The 7871-nt window shown below is 34.8% G+C and overlaps 1 pseudogene; it reads right to left on the bottom strand.

Moving 5' to 3' along the window:
• Positions 1 to 5734: 5734 nt before the first annotated feature.
• On the bottom strand, positions 5735 to 7456 carry LOC149189647 (potassium channel KOR1 pseudogene; annotated as a pseudogene).
• Positions 7457 to 7871: the final 415 nt, after the last annotated feature.

Raw genomic sequence — 7871 nt, 5'->3', positions numbered from 1 at the left:
GCACATATGTAATTTAGTTGGATTCCCTACAGTATAAAGTGACCGTTACAGTGAATCAAATCTAATTTTATTCTAACAACTAGAGCTTTTTCATAATATATTCTTAACAACAGCTCTTGTTGTGTTATTTGGGCTAAAACAAAATGCAGGGCCCAAGATTTCATCAAACCCAACTAAATAAATATAGTATCATACTAGGAGAATTTATACAAACATCATTTCCCTATAATAAGACCAACCGACTTTAACCTTTCCTAAAATACGTTGTCTGCGATTTTCTCCATAACCCACCTCCTAGTGTGGAGGTAAATTGAAAATTGCAGTGTGCTTCTTTCAAATTTCGTTGCTACTCACTTATTTCCTAGCATGGATGTTGATCCTTCAACCCTAGTTTTAGTTCCACTCACATGAGGCCACTTGCCACTTAAGGAGATGGGTATCTTAGCTCACAATGTGAATCAAGTCCTAGATCTAGCAAGCTTTAGATTGATCACAACTACAACATGATTGTTGAAGAAAGACAAAAATATTTTTCCTGAGAACTAGAAAAACCAATCACAATGACCATTAAATGAAATATAGTGTCAAACACCATGAACAACCATATAGCCACTGCTTTGAAAAGATCATCTTTCTTAGCTTCCATTGAAAGAAACATCGAACACTTATGGATAGGATCAAGGAATTAGAGAGGACCCTTGGCAATGTACAACAAGAAAATTAGAGGCATCATAAAGATAATCAAGATTTGTTAACGTCAATTTACAAAAATGATGATTTCGAAGCATCAAAATTAAAAGAAAACATATTATTAGTATATTTGATAAATAAACTATACGAGGAACTACTCACACTTCAAAAGGCAGCTTCCATGCTTATGGCCATTCAAAATTCCCTAAAAAAAGGTGTGTTACTAAAAAAAACCCCAATAGTTGTGGACATAATGTATGGGTGGAACACGAAACATCTAAATGCACCAGTAAAATTACCAAGAAGAGATTAGATGGGTAAAGAACGAGATAAGGAAAGAGTAAAATTAACCATCCAGGCCCAAGAGAAGCTAGGGAGGGATGTAACTAGAACTCTAAATATTTATCAACAACTTCATAACATGATGGATGTTTTGATCAAATCCCACAAAATAGTTCCCATTGGAGCACGTGGAGAAATAAGACCAGAATAATATATTGATTGGGACACATAAGAAATGATAACAAACGCGATATTTCCATCACTCAAAAGGGACATGAATCTTACCAAGGAGGCTATCAAACAACACGTGGTGGAACCAACAAAGGTGCTCTCCACATTTATTCCACTTAGAATAGTATAGAATGAAAATAATAGTGCCTAGTTCTTTCGAGTGTGAGATCACATATGAAAGGCTGATATCAAACACATTCTTGTCCATAACTCGTAATTAAAAGGAATGGTATGCTTACCTAACACAAGAATTAGAAGTCCAAGCCCTTTCCTCAACAGCCCTTGAATTAATCCCATAAAGGATGTTTACTTTATTAGTTTATTTTTACATGTAATTATGTAAAGAAAATAGAATTAGAAATAAAGAAAAATACAAATTAGACATGAGGTTAGATGAAATGTCATGGAAGGTGAAAGGTCACCACATTTTGTATAAATATACCCTCTATGGTAAAGAAAGGGACTTTTGGCTTTTGTGACTCTTGGAGCACTTGAAAGGGAAAGTTTTCAAACTTCTTTGAGGATCAAGTTCTAGTTTTTCATTCCCACTATTGGGTTTCATGGAGATATTGTATGATTGTGTATGGAATATTTCGGCGATAATATTTAGAAGTCTCTAGGGCCATGACAAGCATTTCTTTCACATGTTATTGAACATTGTAAGACTACTCTTGATAGGTGTTTGATGGTATGCGATTTTTGTTCACTTGTTGAAGGCTAATGAACTATTTTGTTAACGTAGACTTAAATTTTTGGAATTGTTTATTGATATTATATGCTTACATGCTACTTATTAATTACAAACTACTTTACAAGAAATAGCTAGAACACTTTGATTGTAATGTATCTTAGTCAAAGTTTCTATCATTATTTTTCTGAGGTGCATGTTTATTTTATAAATATGCTGCAATGTTCTTTGCATCATTCATTTAAAATGCTTCCACAAAATTATTCTTACTTGTATCTCATCAGTAATTTTATTAGAATTTCCCTTTCCTTGTTTAATTCATCCAAAATCTAATCTTGACCAAATACGAGATGGTAGTTTGGCCAACATTTTTGAATGAGAATCTCATCCCAAATGGTGTGAGGTCTAATTGGGACCTCATACTTGAGAGATACCATTAGGCTATAACAATTTAATTTCACACCGTAAATGGGGTGGAAATGCTTTTGAGATAAGTATCCCCCCCTTCCTTGACCTGCATCCAAAGTTTAATGTGGACCTCCTTCAACCATACTCTACACCATTGTTGGAAACATATAAAATTGCAAAGCAAATGACACTAATAGAGCTCAATCCAAATTTCATTGAAAAGACAACAATTGATCAAATCGTTGACACATGGATTCCAATAGAGGATCCAACCGGTTGGGTTTTCTAACCAAGCCAGATCTTGCACCAAGGAAAGTGGGTCATCGGGGGCTAATTTTAGCATAATTTCCCCATGTAATGGAGGGACTCAACACAATGGAGATAATTGCTTCTTAAGGGGGGAGGATTGATCCTAGTGGATATTGGTGGCCACCCACCTAATCCACTGGCTCACAACATAGTTTTTTATTTTGGCATTTTTTCTATAGCTTTTTATGTCTTGAACTTTTGGAGTCATTTCGAGACCCTAAATGATGCTTTTTGGTGAAACATGCACTCGGTGGTGTGCTTAATGTAGTAAACAATTGCACTTCCTAGTCAAGCCCTTTGAATCAGCTACCCAACACCCCAATTATTGATCATATGTCAAACTTACAAACTCAGAAAGTTGACGTTCCAACTTACCTTATCGGGCCCCATAAGTATTTTGGTGCTTCATCGATTAGGGTTAGGGTTTTTGGATGTTTAGGGGATTTTTCATTGCCTATTTATGTAAAAGGACCTTGGACCCTCATTGTAAGATAATTTGGGAAGGCACATAACTATCACATATATTCTCAGAGATAAGCTACCACCGTTCAATCTAGTTTGTTTTAATTATGTATTTATATAGTTTCAACACTTTCCATTTATTAATAAAAGCCAAGTTTCATTATATCTCTATATTTTTATTACAAATCTATATTTTATTTTGTTCCCTTGATAAATCTGAATCAATAATAGGTTTTTAATTTACAATAATATTTGGGACTCTTGCTTTGGGTATGATCCATATAAGTCCTTGGTTGATTTATATCCCCAGGACCAATAACATAGAGCTTTATTATAGACTTATCAAAGGTTCAACCCAACAAAATCCATTTTGGCATTTCACAAGGAAAATCATTTATGCTAGGGCATAGGTGCACACATCTCGATCACTCAATATTGTTCCAGTACCTTCAACATTGGAACCTTTCATGAAATCATTGACTATGATGTCACTCAAATTGATTACGCACAACTAATTTTCGACTACCCCTACCTGAAAGCTAATAAATCCTAATATCATGCTCATTTGAATTGATACACTCATTTTGATGGGAGTTGCTATCAACTCATTTCTTGTATGGTTCCCCTACCTCTTTGTAGTTTCCACATTACCCTAATCAACAAGGTAGCTTCCAACATTTCTCATAGCATCTACATCATTCATCCCATGGAAGAGGATAACATCAATGTGAACTTTCATATCAAACCAACAACCTCTACTAGAGGAATATGTCAATATCTTTGTAGAACCAATGGGTTTTCCCCTATGGTTATTTATTCAACATATGATCAACCTTGTGCCCAAATCATCTTCTATGATTACATGAAAGAGTTTCCTAGGAGGCCTCAACTATTATTGTAATTTTGAATTCATTTCATACTTCTCTAAGATAGCTTAGTCATCATACCACTTTTTCAATTTAAAAACACTTGTATGGATAAAAACAACAAATACTATTTTTCATTACTTTAAACTAATATTGTTCACCAAACTAACATTCGAGACGTCATATTAGCAACAACCCTTTGAAATTGAGAGTGACAGATCCCAACATACCATCACATCAACTATGTTGAACTAAGGCAACTACCTTGTTTCCTACAATTTAGAATGTCTCTTTAATGTCAAATTGAATTATGGTACTTGTGATATAAAATTTTACTCCTTGGTGCAAGCCCTCAAACATTGACTGTGATATTTGTTTGGATAGAAAACAATGTTACATGCACGTTACCACTTCCTAATTTGTATTAATTCCCAATTTAAAATCCAATAATAAAATCATCTAAATAATTTTGATTTTAATTTTAAATTTTGGATTAAAAGTTGATGAAAAATTAACTCCAATCTAAATTAGAATAATTAAAGAATATTTGTATTTTTAAGCTTGGGTTGAGAGTTATTAAAACCCAATAGATTTTAATTCCAATAATTAAAGAATATTTGTATTTTTAAGCTTGGATTGAGAGTAATTAAAACCCAATAAATAGTAATTTGATTTTATGTAGCATTGTTTCCTTACTGGAAATCTTTCAAGGAGGTTAATGAATGCAACAATGTATCTATAATGTTTGAACTCCTAACCCTCATAAATTAAATGAATAAATAATATCAACACTTTTTAAATGTGACATTGAAATATTTGAAAAAAAAAACTAAAAAAATCATAACTGTTTATATGTGGATTGCAAATTTATTACATTAATTTTTATTTAGTTATTAATATTGCAAATTTATTACATCAATTTTTAGTTAGTTATTAATTAATATTAGTAAAGCGTATTTATGACTTCGGCGGTCGCGAGTTCGATCCAGACACACTCCTTTAATGGGATATTACAAATAGCCCACGTCACGTGTAAATTCCCAATATTTCACAGGAAGTTAGGGTTTCATCTAGAAATCAGTTGTCATTGTAAATAGCCTTATAATCCACAAATCAAATGAAGAAAATAAAAAACAGGTTATACTATAAACTGTGTCAAAATTAAGAATTAATTCTTCTTGGAATTGAAAGCTTAAATAAACAAATAAGGCTTCCCAATTGACGACTTTGGCAGCCGCGGGTTCGACCCAGACGCACTCCTTTAACGAATAAGCACACGTTCCCAATTGACAGGCTCCCAATTGAGGACCTCATTGAATCCAACACACTGTAGTAAACATTTTATTCATTCAAACCATAGAGTGCACTTAAACTATGAAGGTGAAGTTGCAAATGTGTATTGAGTTGCAATTTGATTAATGAGCAGCCTGGTTCCAATCCAAAAGAAAATCAAGAAACCACATAAAAATAAAAACAAAGAGGCCACATATAAACAAAAATAAGGAAAATATTATATGCAAAGTTCTGGGTACCTTTCTATATTTTTGTTCTGAATAAACATTTTATCCAAATACAATCAAGTAGACAATACATTTCCATCTTGATGAATTTTTTGTACTTTATAAGCTCGGTGAAATTACATCTGTCTGTGTATCTCTATCTGTACTTGGTTGCTACTCTCGCCAACATGAAAAATATAAAGATTTTGATTGTTCTGAATTAATTCTGCATGCAAAATTTGTTCTTCATCTTCTGTTAAAACAATGGTACCAACAGAAGCAAAGTGCTTTGCTATTTTTCAAAGCAAGCCTTCAATTGTCTGAGGAACCCATATGACAAGGCCATCTCTTCTACTCTCTATGGGAGTCCGTGGTTGAAAAGGAAACACTCTGCATATTTTGGGCTCATATATCTCTCTTCCTGAATCTTTAAAAGAAGAGCCATTTTCTTGATTGTTAACTCTCAAGGCTAATTTAGCTTCTTCTTTTCCAAAAAGGAGATTGAACTTGGATTCTAGCAGTTTACTTCTCAAATCGGTATCCTTTCCCTCAAGCAGATTAGTGAGGATCTGCATTCCATCCTTGAAATAAATTTGTGTGATGTTTACAAAAGTCTGTTTATCTAGTGTAAGCAGTTTCCAATGATGACGGACACGAACATTATATTTCTCAACTATGTTACCCAACACAGCCATATCACCTAATATACTATAGGGCTCAATTTGTGTAGTTGTCTCCTCATACCCATCCTCTCCAACAATTACGGTTTCCACAGACCCATGAGAAACAATGTAGAGCTGATCTACTACACTTCCTCGTTCAATTACCACCTCCCCAACAAAAAAAGAACTCTTCTTTCATTCTCGTCGCAATCCTGCTTAAAAATTCTTGGCTGCAATTATTGGAGAGTAACGTTTGCAATTTTTGAAGTACGTAAAGACTCTGCAATTTTAGCCCTGATAAAAACGGGAATATCATCTAACACTTTGGGTTCATAATAGCTACTCTCGTAGCCGAACCTGAAAAGACCTTTGATTTCAGCCTTTATATGCTTCGCCACTTTATGTCTTTTCATATATTTAATCAGATTAGTCATTTTATCGCTAAATCTTTCTCCTGGATCCCTTAACAATGTGCGCAGTCAAGTTACCGATCACATAGGCCCCGACAATCATACTAAAAGAGATATATATCATTACAAATATCATTTCCCTACGATTCAATGCATGCACATCTCCATATCCTACGGTGGACATGGTAGTTATTGTAAAATACAGAGAGGTTACATATAATTTTGACAGGCTTATCTCCCTAAAATGAGTATAATGGTAATCTCCCAAAGTTAAACTTCCAACCCATGTAGAACCTTCATTTTCCTCTGGAATAGTTGTGGCCAGATAATAAAAGATGCAAGTAGTGATATGTGTGAAATACAGCTGCACAGAGATAAGTTTCAGAATCCTTGTGAACAGATAGTTTATATAGATATTTTTTTCTATTTTCTTGAAAAATTCCATCAATTTCTGTGCTTGATACAACCGGATCCACAACAGATACCTCACCCCTTCTTTTCTGCCTAATTTTTTGTAAATAATATCCCATGGCAAGAAACAAAGAACATCCGAAACTAAACTCATTTTTACATAACGAACAATAATTTTCCAGCAATCATACACCATCTTGTAAGTATCTGAATCTATGTAGGAGAGAAAGCACTGAAAAGGGATGTCTATCCAGAAAGCCTTTTGTGCCAATATGTCCAGCTCCAACAGATGCTTGGGCAGGCCGCAGAAAAAATCGAATTGCAAGGGAGTAAAATAGCAAGAATAAAATGTTGAAACCAAAATAACCCATGACCAACATCTATCCACTAAACCATCCCATTCTATTAAACATCTGTTTGTAGAGCTATTACAAAAACTTAGTCTGCTTTCGTGACTTTGGCCTCCGCTCTCCTGACGTCGGTGGGTGCGGGTTCGATCCAGACCCACTCCTGTAACAACAGAGAACAACATCCCCATTTACAACCTCATTGAGATTTTGGATAACAAAACTGTGGGATGAATATGTCAAAACCGATATTAATTTAACTAGACCTAAGTGGTGTTTCATCCAATATTCGCGAAAACTAATAAGCGACCAACTACCATCATGCCTGCACTCCCCGTACCCGCCATACGCTTTACATTAACAGACTTCTTACAGCACACTGATTCTATAAATGATTCTATTAGCTACCGCGATGATCTTGTCAGGCCAGGCTGAATGAAACTAGCCAACCCTACTGCTCTTTTCGCCACATCAGCACGAAACCACCCTCCACTCCTCGCAATCTGTGGCAAGGACAACGTGGGTTTCCAGGCGACGCCGCACCTCTATCCCACATCTCTTTTCCTCTAACTGCCTTAGTGGGCCGATGTAGTTGAGTTGTTGGGC

The sequence above is a fragment of the Pinus tabuliformis genome, chromosome 3_1 (assembly GCF_031772625.1).
Source record: "Pinus tabuliformis cultivar Carrire ecotype Pingquan chromosome 3_1, CPIR1, whole genome shotgun sequence".
NCBI classification, from domain to species: Eukaryota; Viridiplantae; Streptophyta; class Pinopsida; order Pinales; family Pinaceae; genus Pinus; species Pinus tabuliformis.
Note: the sequence above shows the minus strand (reverse complement) of the source record. Positions and strands in the feature narration are given on the sequence as shown.